At 41.6% G+C, this 14,889-nt stretch overlaps 1 long non-coding RNA gene across 1 annotated transcript; it reads left to right on the forward strand.

Annotated features, from left to right (window-relative positions):
- The first annotated feature begins 1,826 nt into the window (after window positions 1-1,826).
- On the forward strand, window positions 1,827-5,201 carry LOC132510116 (uncharacterized). The gene is made up of 2 exons (XR_009537239.1): window positions 1,827-2,044; window positions 2,681-5,201. It is a non-coding gene; the product is annotated as an uncharacterized LOC132510116 (long non-coding RNA).
- The last annotated feature ends 9,688 nt before the right edge of the window (window positions 5,202-14,889 follow it).

The following is a 14,889-nucleotide window of genomic DNA, read 5'->3' on the forward strand; positions in this document are numbered from 1 at the left end:
GTGATGTCATTTTGGGCCTGTGGTTTTTCTCTTTAACAAGGTGTTGAGAGCATGTTTTGCTATATGTTCCACATTTGTTTCCTTATTCTCTGTTTGAGATTGATTTCAGATTCCTGAAGGAATTGAATATGTGTCAGGATATGGATTAAGAAGTATTTAGTAGATAAGTGTTTCATAATTGGATACAATTATTAATTATAATGGAGGAGAAATGTTTTATGCAGGAATCACTGATGGAGATCCATCTTTCCACTCCTGCTTCAGGCTGGTGAACATCCCTCTTCTATCCTCCAGGTTCTGGCCCTATCTGGAGTTGTTTTTCTCTTGTCCCTGACCAAATATAAATATACATGGACTGTCAAAAAATGAATCTAAAGCTTTAGAGTGCATACCTTTGAACTACAAAACAATAATGTTTATTAGCTTCAGCTTCCAGTGGAGTCATTTTGTTTCTTAATTACTGTATGGAATGATACATGCCTTTAGATTTGTGACCACTGAGAGCATCTCAAATGATATTTTTAGACTCTGGGAACATGCTGGGCTGCTTCACTGAGTCTGAAATAATGTCTCCAAATGAAACTGAGTCCCCCTCAAACGGAGTTCCCTTACAAAGTTTATGATTAATCTCTCTATCCAAAACGTTATTCCCTTTCTTATCCCCTATAACCTCAATCCTGGGCTAACTGAACACTAATCAACCAGAATCAGATGACTAAAATTGCTGTTGTCAATAACATCACCGTAGGCACTAAAAATGCTCTTATAGATATCATTAACATACAAACTCAGGTTGTTTATCTAGAGCAAGATTAGCTAACAGACCCCGGAGCCATGGATCACGTGGCCAGAGAATTATAAACCAGAGACATCCTGATTCCCATATCCACGATTAAGAAGTGTCACAGCGCTTCCCTTGTGGCGCAGTGGTTGAGAGTCCGCCTGCCGATGCAGGAGACATGGGTTCATGCCCTGGTCCGGGAGGATCCCACATGCCGCGGAGCGGCTGGGCCCGTGAGCCATGGCCGCTGGGCCTGCGCGTCCGGAGCCTGTGCTCCGCAACGGGAGAGGCCACAACAGTGAGAGGCCCGCGTACCACAAAAAAAAAAAAAAAGAAGTGTCACAAGATAGTTAATCCTGGCCTCTTCTTCTTCCCCTTTAAAAAATACCCCTAACTCAGGGGCTTCCCTGGTGGTCCAGTGGTAAAGACTGTGCGCTTCCAATGCAGGTGCGCTAACAATGCAGGGGGTGCAAGTTCGATCCCTGGTGGGGGAAGTAAAATCCCACATGCCGGGTGACATGGCCAAAAAAAAAACCAAACAAACAAAAACACCACCCCTAACTCAAAGACCGCATGGGAGTGGATCTGAGATCTGTCTTCCACTCCATTCCTTGGTGCCCTGCAGTAAATGCTGTTCTTTCCTTAACCACAGCCAGGTGGCAGTAGATTGGCTTTGTGAAGCCAGCGGACTAAGTTCCGTTTGGTAACACAAACATCAGCACTCCCACAGATTTTAGTATGGTCCTTTTGTGAAGAACAAAATCTGTCCTTAGAACTGGAGCCACTGTTTTCCTGTTTTCCAGCACCGCTCATTGTGGAGTTTAGCCTTTTTTCCTGAAAAGCCTGGTAGGTTCGTGCATCTATGTGAACTACATTACCCAGAATGCTCAACGGAAAAGGGCAGTATGAGTAACCAATGAGTTCTCAGGAGATAAGCAGTTTCCGTTTGAGGCGCAACTTGTAGGGGCGGGACCTCCGGCCTCCTCCTCAAGGAGACCATTTTACTGCCCATTTTAACTGCTATGGGTCAGTTCCGGAGCTCCGTGTTAGAAACGGGGTGACGGAACCGGGAAGGTCCGAGTAGAGGCATAGTCCCCATTGCACAGAGGCCGGTCTGAGGCTCGGCGACGCCGCCCGTGGGCCCCGCACCAGGCCCGGGAGAGGGTCCGCCGTGCCCTGGTCCCACTTCTCCCGCGGCTCCCGGCGCCGCTCCGCTCACAGAGTCCGATGGCGGCGGCGGCGGCGCTTAGGCACCAGCCTCAGGTAAACGGTAGTCCTTCGGGCCCTCACCCCATCAGGCACTAAAGCCCCGAATGCTGGGCACCTGCCCATGTGCCCGCAGGCCAGGCCGCCGTGTCCAGGACGGTGAGGCGGTTGTGGGTGGGGCTCTGTTTCCGACAGTGTGATGGCGCGTGGGAGAGGGTGACAGGCGGAGGGACCCGCAGGTGCAAAGGCTTAGAGGTCGGATTGAGCCGGGAGGATTCGGGAAACCTGGGGTCCATCTGATGTCTGCAGGACACAAAGAAGGTGAAGCGGGGTCATACCCGGACTGTCAGGCTGAGGGTTGTATCTTCATTGTGAGGACCTAAGAAGGCATGGAGAATTTTGAACAAAAGGGGAACAGGATTTACATTAGCGTTTTAAATGTTTCCCAAGGCCCTTCAAAGGAAAAACAGATTTGAGGGGAGTGATGAGGACATGGAGGCACTAGGAGGTTGAATCTTTGTTCAAGGCCATACTGCTGGTAAAGGGTGATACAGAGCACCGAGTAACAGGGGTCAGACGACCAACCTGAAGTCGTCTGGCTCCAAGGCCAGGCAAGGAAAAATACAGGGTGGCATGAGCTTCAACGTTTCTAACCCACAGTTACATTCTTATAAGGCCTGTCTCTTCCCACAGAGTCCGAAGGCTGCAGAAGTACTTATGGAAACAAAACAGGTATGGTAGTGGTGTCCTAGTACCTTACTGGCTCCAACCCTCACTCGGATGCTTTCTGGTTTGTGGTGTCCTGAGACTCTTACGTGCCATTTTCCCAGTCCTTGGGTCTGGGGACCCTAGAGAAACCCCAAGCCCAGGGTTCTAAGTCTATATCAGGGGTGATATGGAGGTGTTCCCATTTCTGGCGACTAGTGTAAACTAGTGTGGAAGGTTAACCCAGGAGCTGCTACCAGGTTATGCAAATACTTAGTGTTAAAACTGAGCTGGGAGTGTTAAGGAACCACAGGTCTCTCTTTCTGGTATGAACAAAGGAAAGGAATATAGGATGACTGCCTGAGAAATGGGGCATCTATTTTGGAGGTATTGGGAGGTTTGGATCAGAGGAGGGAGGTGATATTACCAAGGTCTAAAAAGGCTCCATCTGACTGTAAAGTGGAGAACAGACTGTGGGAGTGAGGGAGGAGCAAGGTGGAGGCTACTGAGGGTTAATGGGCCAGGGCTGTGGTTTAGGAGATGTGGTCGGAGTCTGGATGCATGTTCTAAAAAGGGGCGACTAGGTTTTATAGTATGAATGATGAGAGAGTGAAACAGAGAACTCAGGGATAACCCCAGCGTGTTTGGTCTTGGCAGCTGTAGGGATGGAAGCTCCAACTGAGATGAGGAAGTTGGTAGTAGGAGTAATAATCACTGGGGGTATCAGGAACTTTGTTTTAACCATGTTAAGAGTCTGAGGTATTTCAGAGACCAGTAAGTGGAGGCATCAGATTGTCAGCTGGACTCACAAGTTGGGAAATCAAAAGAGGGGTTCAAGTTGGAGACATTCAAAAAGTGGTAGGTACTATGTGGACCCAAGTAAGTGACCTGTGGTCACAGGAGGTATAATCTTCATGTTACAGTCCTAAAGCTGTTCAGGAAGCAGGAAGTGGAGGATAGAGACTGACTACTTATTCTCTTGCTTGAGTACCTGAGTGATGGTTTTGGTTTCTTAAGTGCAATTGAGGGAGGTATGTGGCCATAAATGTAGGGTATATCAGACATGAGAGCCTGGCAAGTGGCCAAGGCTTCCAAGAGAAGAGTAGATATGAGATGGATGTCAAGGCATAGGAGTGCTTGAGGCAAGATGACATGCAGACCAGAGCTATTTCTTATTCACCACACTATGGACTCACCAAGATCCTGTGAGGACTTTGCTGGGGCCTGGAATGTTTCAATTAGCCTGGTGGATATGGTCAGGGCAAGTATGGTCATTTGTGTTAGTTAATAGGACTGGGGTTGTTGGTAAGTGGGACTGGACTTTGAATGAGGGTTAGATGGACAGAGAAGGCTGTCATAGCTGAGGGACAGCAAGAGCAGCACAGAAATGCAAGAGGGCCATGGGCATCCAACGTCGACATGTGGTTCTGTGTGGCTTAGTCTTAGGCAAGGAGTAGCCATACAGGGAGGGAGGCCTTCATAATGGGATTAGATGATTCCACCCCCAGTGGGAGCCATGGGAGGTCTAAGCTAATATTGAATCTTGTTTGAATTTGCCAGGCAACTCTGGGTGCTTTCTGCAAAGTTGTATTTTTAAGGCCTAAAATAAAGGCCCATTATCACGTGCTGCCTTGACATCTAATAAAACCTAGAGTGGCTCAAATGGCCTGAGTGTAAGTTCCCCTCTCGAATTGGTGATCTTGGATAGGGTCTCCCATTTTATCAAGGGGGCTAGAGCAGTTCCTTCTCTTAAGAAAAACTCAACTCACATTGGCGGAAATTCCCTGACGGTACAGTGATTAGGACTCAGCACTCTCACTGCCGGGGCATGGGTTCGATCCTTGGCTAGGGACCTAAGATCCTGCAAGCTGTGTGGCAGGCCCCCCAAAAAAGAAAGATCAAATTAGCTTTATTCAACAATTCATGCTTTGGGTAGCATCCCATCTGGCAAATAGAAAGGAGCTCCACTGAGCTGTATAAAAGGAAAGGTTTTTAAATGTGGAAAGGGTGTGGAAAAGGGAAATTATTAGCAAAGAATGCATTGTCTCAGGCAAGTTTGCCCTCCAGTGGGGAACGAAAGGGGTCTATTGGGCAGATTACCTCACTAGTTCTGACCAGGAAATTCCAGGCTGATTAGTTAAAGGTTACTTTCCTGGAGGTTGAAACCGCAGTTAGGTTGGGTATTGAATATTAAGTCTTGGTTTGCTTGTGTGGGGTTTAGCACAGTGACTCTGTTTTCACCTTCCATCTCCTTTTTAACATTGCTAATCTTTTTTGAAGTGGGTTTCAGTTCTCTACTGGCCTGCAGAGTTATTCAGACAAGCCATTGCATCATCCTCTAGGAAACAGGTTGTACCCCGACCTCTTGATCCTAAAAAACTTCCACCGCACAATCCCTGGTGGGGTTTTTTCTTTTTTCCAGTGTACAACATTCATGTGACCCTGTATGGTATGTGATGTCCTCCTCTCGCAGGCTATATCTCTAATTAATAAACTGTTGTTGATCTCATCTGTCCAGTGTCAGGTGTCATATCTTCTGCATCTCCATAACCCTAGGACAGGAATTCCAGTGGGGTAAAGAGGAGGTGATTAAAACAAAAATAACATATAGAGAGGCCAGGGAGATGCCTGTGCTCTGGGGCAGTGAGGCATGGTGGCCATGGGCATGTGGCTGTGGTGTTGAGGGATGTGCAAGTCATGTGTACTTGGAGAGGGAGTGTGTCTGATGGCCCCAGGGCTCTGGTGTTGAGACTTCTGTGTCTTTGGTTGTATTGGGAATAGCTTGACAGGAGTGGGTGGATGCATCTTCCCCAGGCCCACAGCTTAGACACCTGTTTCTCCATCTGCCACTTGTTGCTGATTGTTGGACTTCATGACCATTGAGCCCATAAGGAGAAAACAGCACAAGTTGCACCAGGGCCTGGTTTGTCCCCTGAGTTGGGGGGCTTGGGAGAAGGATGGGCATGGGGTAGATGTGTATGGGATGGATTGTGGGTACTCAGAGAAAAGTTGTTTATGGTTTTATCTGTTCACCACCATGAAAAGGCACTGTGACCTTTGAAGATGTGGTTGTGTACTTCTCCTGAGAGGAGTGGAGTCTCCTTTATGAGGTTCAGAGACACCTGTACTGTGATGTGATGCTGGAGAACCTTAAACTTAAAACCTCCCTGGGTAAGGTCCTCACACCCACCTCTGTACTGTGAGGTATTCCCTGCTCTCTCTTTTTTTCCTAGAGCCTGATCTGCCCTTCCTACATCAGAACCACAGAAACTGCTTCCTTCCACAAGTCCTTAAGTAGGTGCTGTGGTTGGTTGAGATAAGGTGTGTGCACTGCCCTCTTCTCTCCTTGAAAAGCCGCAACACCTTCCCTGCAGCCTCACAAAGAATGATTCAGGGTTAGGCATCTACTGGTCACTATAATTGATCCTTTTTTTTTTTTTTTTGCGGTATGCGGGCCTCTCACTATTGTGGCCTCTCCCGTTGAGAAGCACAGGCTCCGGACGCGCAGGCCCAGCGGCCATGGCTCACAGGCCCAGCTGCTCTGTGGCATGTGGGATCTTCCCGGACCCGGGCACCAACCCGTGTCCCCTGCATCGGCAGGCAGACTCTCAACCACTGCGCCACCAGGGATGCCCAATAGATCCTATTTTGCTTGCCTTCTCCCTGGCCTGGTAACTGTCCAGATCTAAGACACCCCTGTACCCCAGATCCTATTTCTTTCCTCTAGCTGACATTTCCTCATGCCTGCTTATGCCAGGAATTGCCATCACTGACGTGGTTACTAATTACGTGGATCATTATCTTTTCTTGCAAGACTCTCCAAAGTTTTCTGTAATAGTTTTCTTTCCTGTGGCCTGTTGTGTGCTGAGTTGTTCTGGCCTAGTACTGGCTGCACTTTTGTAATGTCTTTAAATACTTGCATCATGTGGTTGCCATGTATATTTGCTCATCTTGGGAGTAGGTTAGAGAGCCTTCAGTGGTTCACAAATGGCTATTAATCCAGCCACAACAAGATGGGTCAAGAGCTGCTGGTTTTGAGTGGCACCTTGGGGAGGGCATGACGTCAGGGCTGTGTTCAAATTATAGGAGAAACTCAACTGTGTTTGATTAGTATTTTGTGCCAGTTCTAGTGACCACACCACATTTCTGGTGTTCCTTCCCCATTCTTGACACTTCGCTGACTTGTCAACTCTACTTGTCACTTCTACTTTTACCTCCCATGCAGGAGTAATCCTCATCTCTCTGGACTGTTACCTGCTTTTCTTACTGCTCCGTCTGCAGTGTTCTCCAACATTGACTTTTACATATTGTGTCATGGGTGAGGTGTGCATATATCTTTAAATAGTCCTTGAACACAGGCTACTCTATTGCAGTTGGATATTCTTGGTCCTGGACTTACCCTTCTATTTAGTGGTCATGTGTCACCAGCAAATAAGAGCCTACTGGAAGTTATTTGCAGAGAAACCAGTTGTAGGCCCTGCTCTCCTCCAGATATCCCATCCCACAGTTGTATCCTTCACCTTGTGAGACCTTCCCCATTCTGTGCTCTTTATTCCCTAGTACAGCAAAGTAGCCTGATCCTCAACATGCATCACCTCCCTTGTCCTGCAAACAATCCCATGGACTTGTCCTGAGTTTGTTAAACACACTCTTGTGTTCTGGTGGCCCCCTCCAGCCACATACTGTGTTATCTACCATCATCTACAAGAATGCATTATAAAAATATACATGGCTCTGCAGTGTGAAGAGGTAACATGAGGTTTGCAGAAGGCAGCTGGAAGAGCAGAAGACAGAAATACAACTGCCGTATAAATTTTAGGTTTCATAACTATCAAAACACATGTCCCTTCTTCTGGGTTCCACTAAATAATATGAAGTACAAAGAGAGAGAGAAAATGACATCTAAGACCTGTCTTGACTTCAGCTCAGTAACATTTCCTCTTCATTTTGCCAGGAGTAAATCCATATGGAGAAGATTCCAAGTCTGGGAAGCCACTCTAGATGGCTCATCATTCTCCTGTGTTCCCTTTTTATGGAAGTTTAGTACAAGGTCACTGCATACATTTAGTAAATTATCTGTGGCCAGGTATGTTCTTGGATCAGAAAGATAGAGAACAAACACATGGGGGAAAGCCAAAGAGAGTAATATAGCAAACAAAGGAGAGAGAAGTGGGAGAGAGAGGAAATGAGCTATGAATTGTGGTAGAAATCACACATAAATGTCAGGAAGTGGCACAATTCTGAAAATGAGAGACTGTTAGAGTTATATATATGGTTTTTGAACATAGAAAGCATTAATGTATAATATTTTTAGTCAATTACTTCCTCAAGGTGTAGAGAATGAGAAGCAGTTCATTAGCAAGAATAGGGAGGAAGCTATATAGAGTGAAACTACAATCTATATTCATGAAAATCCAGATTCTTAGACAGATGGGACAGTATAATGTTTTCAACAATGAAAATTAAGAACTGACATAACTGCAAGTCAGGAACTGAAGGAAAGTACATTTTCTAACACAATTGAAGTGAGATGGACTTCAAAGAAGGATAATCAAAATAGAATTCTAATAGAGGTTTATTTTGCTAAGCCAACAAACTCTCCCTGGGCCATGATATTAGGAGAATTGATAGGAGCAGTGTTTGGAAGCAGTGTGAATTCACAAAGAGAAGAAAGTTCATTCAAAAACAGCAGTAATAGGAACGACCTGACACTGCTGTGTTCCATGATGGGGTGTTACTCTCTGAATCCCAGTCCATGTGGGCTGTAAACCTGGCACTCCCCCTTCCATCAGGACATCTGAGGTTCTTTTACTGTACAGAAGACATGGCAGGGCTATGCACTGGGGGTCTCAATGTATGTGACTAAAATCCTCTTGCACCTTCTTTCTAGAATCATGAACTTATATTCTAAAACTCTTCTTAGATTCAGCATACACTTGGATGACAATATTGCACCTTCCTGTCCATGAACATGGAATGTCTCTCCATTTATTTAGTTTTTCTTTGATATCTTTCATCAGAATTTTATAGTTTTTCCCAAATAGCTCTTGTATATGTTTTGTTAGGTTTATACCTGAGTATTTCATTTTGGAGAGGTGCCAATGTAAATGGTAATGTATTTTTAACTTCAAATTCCATTCATTCATTGCTGGTGTATAGGAACAACCTTGCTATAATTGCTTAATGGATTGAGGATTTGTGTTGTTTTTGATTCAGATTTTATACATAGACATTTGTATCATTTGTTTACAGAGACAGTTTTATTTCTTCCTTCCCAATCTGTATACGTTTCTATTTTATTTTCTTGTCTTACTGAATTAGCTAGGACTTCCAGGACAATGCTGAAAAGCAGTGGGTAGCAGGACATACTTGCCTTGTTCCTGATCTTAGTGGGGAAGTTTTGAGCTCCTCACAAGTAATTATTATGTTAGCTGTTACATTTTTGTAGATTTTCTTCATCAAATTGAGAGAGTTCCCCTCTATTCCTAGTTTGCTGAGAGTTTTTATCATAAATCATTGTTGGATTTTCTCAAATGTTTTTTCTGCATCTATTGATATGATACTGTGATTTTTCTTCTCTTAGCCTATTGATGTGATGGATTACATTAATTTGTATTTGACTGTTAAACCAGCTTGCATACCTAGGATAATCCCACTTGGTTGTGGTGTATAATTCTTTTTGCACATTGTTGGATTTGCTTCTGTGCTCATGAGAGATATTGATCTGTAGTTTTCTTGTAATGTTATTGTCTGGTTTTGGTATTAGAGTAATGCTAGCCTCATAGAATGAGTTAGGAAGTATTTCCTCGGCACATTTCATCTGGAAGAGATTGTAGATAATTGGTATAATATCTTCCTTAAATATTTGGTAGAATTCACCAGTGAACCCATCTGGGCCTGGTGCTTTCTGCTTTTGAAGTTTATTAATTATTGATTCCAAGTCTTCAGTAGAAAGTAAGAATAGACAATCTGAATAGGCCTTTTTATTTTATTTTTTATTTATTTTTCTCTTTTGGCTGCATCACACAGCATGTAGGATCTTAGTTCCCCAACCAGGGATTGAACCTGTGCCCCTGCATTGGGAACACAGAGTCTTAACCACTGGACCACCAGGGAAGTCCCCAGCCTATATCTTTTAAATAAGTTAATAAATGTCAAAAAAGTATTTGAGAAAATCCAACACCCATGCTCTCCTGTTTTCAATTTCATTAGTTTCTACTCTAATTTTTATTATTTCTTTTTCTGCTTTAGATTTAATTTGGATTTCTTTTTAAAGTTTTCTAGGATGGAAGTTTAGACTAATGATTTTGTATTTTCCTTTTATGCTGTAAATTTTCCTCTAGGCACTGCTTTCACTGCAACCTACAAGTTTTGACAAGTTGTGTTTTCATTTAGTTCCAAATAGTTTGAAATTTCTCCTTGATGCATGTGTTATTTAAAAGTATTTTTTTTAACATCTTTATTGGGGTATAATTGCTTTACAATGGTGTGTTAGCTTTAAAAGTATTTTTTTTAAATCTCCATGTATTTTGGGATTTTCCAGCTATCTTTTTCTTTTTGATTTCTACTTGAATTCCATTGTGGTCTGAGAGCAGACATTGTATGATTTCTATTCCTTCACTCCTGACTGCTGGAGCTGTCCATTTCTGGTAGACAGGTGTTGAAGTCTCCCAAATATAATAGTGGATTCATTTATTTCTTTTCATCTGGAACTCTAGGTCCGCTTTCACATTCACAAAGCAGAATTTATCTCCTTCTCATAGTTTCCATCTGACTTCCTCTATATTCAAGCCGCAACAGGAGATTGTCAGTTGCAGTCTTTCTTCTTACACTTCAGATCTGCCTGACTTCCACTTCTGTCTTAGCCAGAACAAGTTCTCTACTTTTAAGAGTGCATGTGATTACATTAGGCTAACCTGAGTAATCTCTATTTTAAAGTCAAACGATTAGCAACTTTAATTACATCTGTAAAGTTCTTTTACCATGTAACATAACATATTCATGGGAGTAACCCCAGGAGTCAAAGTTCACAGCCATCAAAACTCTGCCAACCACAGTCTCTCTTCCTAATTCACCTTTGGGTTTTATAGCAGATTTCATTCTTTACCTTCTCAATAGTAAGTCTGACATTAGTTTATTTATATAAATCTACTCATAATTTATTCACACAACTCAGCCATGAGATAAATATCCACATATAACTGCAACCACCATTGTATGGCACAACTTGACTTTAACTCCAGGTTTTCCATGTTCAACACAATGTGATTAAGCAGCAGTTTGCTTGTAAGTACATCTGATGATCTCTGCTTTTGTTGTTTTGAAATTAAATGTATCATTTTGAGTAAGGTCTTTATTTTGCTTATTTATTTTCATTTTATAGACTAATCTTTTGCTCTTCTCATGATATTAACCTGGGGGCTCACTCTCTGGGTCTGTGAAGAATTGATACTGATGCTGTCTGTGTGTTTAGGTCTTACTCTTGCCCCTCATGACAGGGACCTCATTAGGAAGAGACCTAGCACATAAGCCTAATATCTACCAATGTTCTACATGATGAATACTTAGGCAATGATGATGATGACACAAAAAAGTCTCCTACAGTTCTTGCTGTACAGTTATTAGATTTTCACACAGACACACATACATACACAACAGCTAGGTTTATTAACTGTACAGCATGATAGTTATTTACTATTCATTAAGTGGAAGTGGATTATCATAAAGGTCTTCATTCCTGATGTCTTCATGTTGAGTAGGGTGAGGAGGCTGAGGAAGAGGAGGGATCAGTCTTGCTGTCTTGGAGTGGCAGAGGTGATAGAGGGGGAGGAGGTGGAAGGGGAGGCTGGAGAAGCAGGCACACTCAGTGGAACTTCACAGAAATACGTCATTTCTGTCTGACAAATATTGTATGATTTATCATTTCAATTTACATGAGGTTCTGGGAGTCATCAGAAAGTAGAATTGTGGTTGCCAACATCTAGGGATATGAGGAAATAGGAAGTTATTGTTTCATGGGTACAGAGTTTCAGTTTGGAATGATGTAAGAATTCTGGAGATGGATAGTCTTGATGGTCGCGAAGCAATGTTAATGTACTTTCTGCCACCAAATTGTATATTCAAAATCGTTAAAATGGTGCATTTTTCATTATGTATATTTTACCATAATAAAAAATGTAAAAATAATAATTACTCAAAGATGACTTTCTAAAATGTGTGTGTTATTTACTAATGAAGTTCAGGGATTTCCTGATAATACCATTTAGGAAATTTTCAGTGTTTTGGAGTTCTGGGTTTGGAAGTGTTGTGGAAACATAATTATAAATAAAATGTCCTGTTAACCCAGAAAACCTCTGCACATAAATAGAAGAGAAAGAAAACATTTTTTTCTGTTGAATAAGCATTAAGGCAGAATGTGATGTGCATTACAGGCAATCTAGTAAGGAGACTGTGAAGTAAGTAAGAAATCTCACCCTTTTATATAGCCAGGCAATATAATCCGTTACATAGGTGTTTTTGAGATAAATGAGAACTAGTTCTCAAGTTAGAGGATTTTTGACAGTACCAGTTTTCATATAGTTCATGATAAATTTACCATGTAATTGGGGTGGCCATTGGCATCTGCTAAGTGTCTTTATCTAAAAGAAATATAAATTTCTTTTACCTTTATGACAGGAGGTAGTTTTATAAATTAGACCCAGGCACCTGCTGAAGTTAGGCTCCTACTCTTCCACAAAAACAGAAACATAAGGGTACTGTCTTCCGTGATGGTTGAATTTCAAAGAGCTGTCTCTCTCTCAGGTCCTGGAGAAAAAGATTCCCAGATTGTAAAACTGACAAAAGGCATATATAGCCTTTAAAAATATTTTCTTATATAATAATGGGCAAAGGAAGAAAAAACAAGTATTTTCAAGTAAATGCCCTAAGAGAAAGTGGATGCGGTGATGAAACTCTCCTTTTTAGTCTCAGCGGATTTATTTTTCTTTTATAAATTTGTATTTACCGTTACAAAACTCACTGCTAATTTGAACTTTAAGCTGATCCCCAAAAGATTTATTTGCATTTTCTTTTTATTAAAATTTATTTTTTAAAATTTGGGTGTGCATTGGGTCTTTGTTGCTGCATGTGGGCTTTCTCTAGTTGCGGCGAGCAGGGGCTCTAGGGAGCGGCCTTCAGTAGTTGTGGCTCGCGGGCTCTAGAGCGCAGGCTCAGTAGTTGTGACACACAGGCTTGGTGGCTCCGCGGCATGTGGGATCTTCCAGGACCAGGGCTCGAACCTGTGTCCCCTGCATTGGCAGGTGGATTCTTAACCACTGTGACACCGCCACCGCCACCGGGGAAACACCTATTTGAATTTTCTAAGCATATTAGTTGGATGAAGTTCCTTTCAAATACAGAGGAAAAAGTCCTAGGGATATGCGGGCTTCTGGAGGCTTTTTTTTTTTTTTTTTGCGGTACGCGGGCCTCTCACTGTTGTGGCCTCTCTCGTTGCGGAGCACAGGCTCCGGACGCGCAGGCTCAGCGGCCATGGCTCACAGGCCCAGCCGCTCTGCGGCATGTGGGATCTTCCCAGACTGGGGCACGAAACCGTGTCCCTTGCATCGGCAGTAGAGGCTTTTGAAGACTGGAAGAACTGAAGCAAATTCAAGAATTGTGTGTGTCCCCATGTAACCCATTTTCTTTATTTTTGAAACTGCTACCTGGCCAAATGCTCAGTACTGAGAACTACAGTAGTAGTTGTAGTAGGTGAAAGGTGAGAAATTTTTCAGAGGAGACATAATGGGTCACTTGAGTGTTTATTTATGTAGGAGAAATGATAAGATTCGTTAAAAAATTCAATTAAAATAAATTATTTTTTAAATATTGTATTTTTAACCATTTAGCTTTAGTTTTAAGTACTAAATGAATATTTTTAATGAAATATAAATAATTTTTAGCAAAATTTGACAGCCATTAGCACCTAAGAGCAACTTTCAAAGACCTACATTTTCATGCAGTCTTTATTGTCCATATTTAATAATCATTTGTTTTTTATTATGACTAACTTATAAACAATACTTGGTAATTGAAAAATAGTCTTACCTCTGGCTAAATGTGTAATTCTGCAGTTCTGTGGTGTCTGCTTTACTTCAAATTGATTGGAAAATTGTTTTAATCTTTTTATGTTTAATCATGTAAAATGCTTTTTAATGTGTGCAGATATGAAGCACATAACTTGTCTAAATATTATTTCAATCTAGAATATTTAGGTAATGTGGTTGTTATTAATGATAAATTTTACTGAAATAAGTTATATTTATTACCACTAATAAAGCATCATAGTAACATTACCTCCCAGAATGAGTTTTTCTTTTCAACATTAGTTTATATTCCTGTAGTAAATTAAGACGCTGCATGGATTTTTTTTCAATATTTTAATTTGACGGTTTCCTATTATTTACAGACTCAAAATTTTTAGTAATTGCTCAGTGACTCATTAGATGATCTCTTGAATGTGGTGCCATTACCTTGAAATGTTGAGTCTTTTTATTCTTTTCACCAATAAATGTTGACTTTGTAATCTGTCCTAATTTAAGATCCTCAAAATTATCTGTTGTTCCCTTACCACATTTTTCAAAAGCATAAATATTATGTGAACTTTTTTTATGCCTATTATACTGCAGTGATCTGTGAGGGGCCTATCCTCTCCTGTTCCCACAACTTTACATGGTATTTACAGTGAGAAACTTGTGGTCACTTAAATATATGCGAATTAAAAAATCAATGTCAAAACTCATTACTGCAGAGACTGAATATCATCTTTGGTAATGATTCATTCTTCAAAATTGTTTTATGATTCTATATCTTAATAGATGTAAAAGACATCTGAAGAAAATAAAGCAATTTCCTTCACTCTTTGATCTGACACTCAATACTTCAGTATAGGAATGAACACAGCTCATAGTGCTTCTAACTCTCCATTCTCTGTTCTTTGCAATCCTTGCACGTGTTTCTTCTTACACTATCTCTCAGTGGGTTCTACATTAGCAACAAAATGAAAATTAAAAACGTTCACCTTCAGAGGATATGACTAGCGTCCTGATCAGTGTCACTTGGGAAATCTCTCATAACTGTAAGCTTATTATTACATAATGATAAGGAAATTGGGTTTGGAGATGTATATATATATATATATATATATATATATATATATATAT

The sequence above is a fragment of the Lagenorhynchus albirostris genome, chromosome 19, assembly GCF_949774975.1.
Source record: "Lagenorhynchus albirostris chromosome 19, mLagAlb1.1, whole genome shotgun sequence".
Taxonomy (NCBI): domain Eukaryota; kingdom Metazoa; phylum Chordata; class Mammalia; order Artiodactyla; family Delphinidae; genus Lagenorhynchus; species Lagenorhynchus albirostris.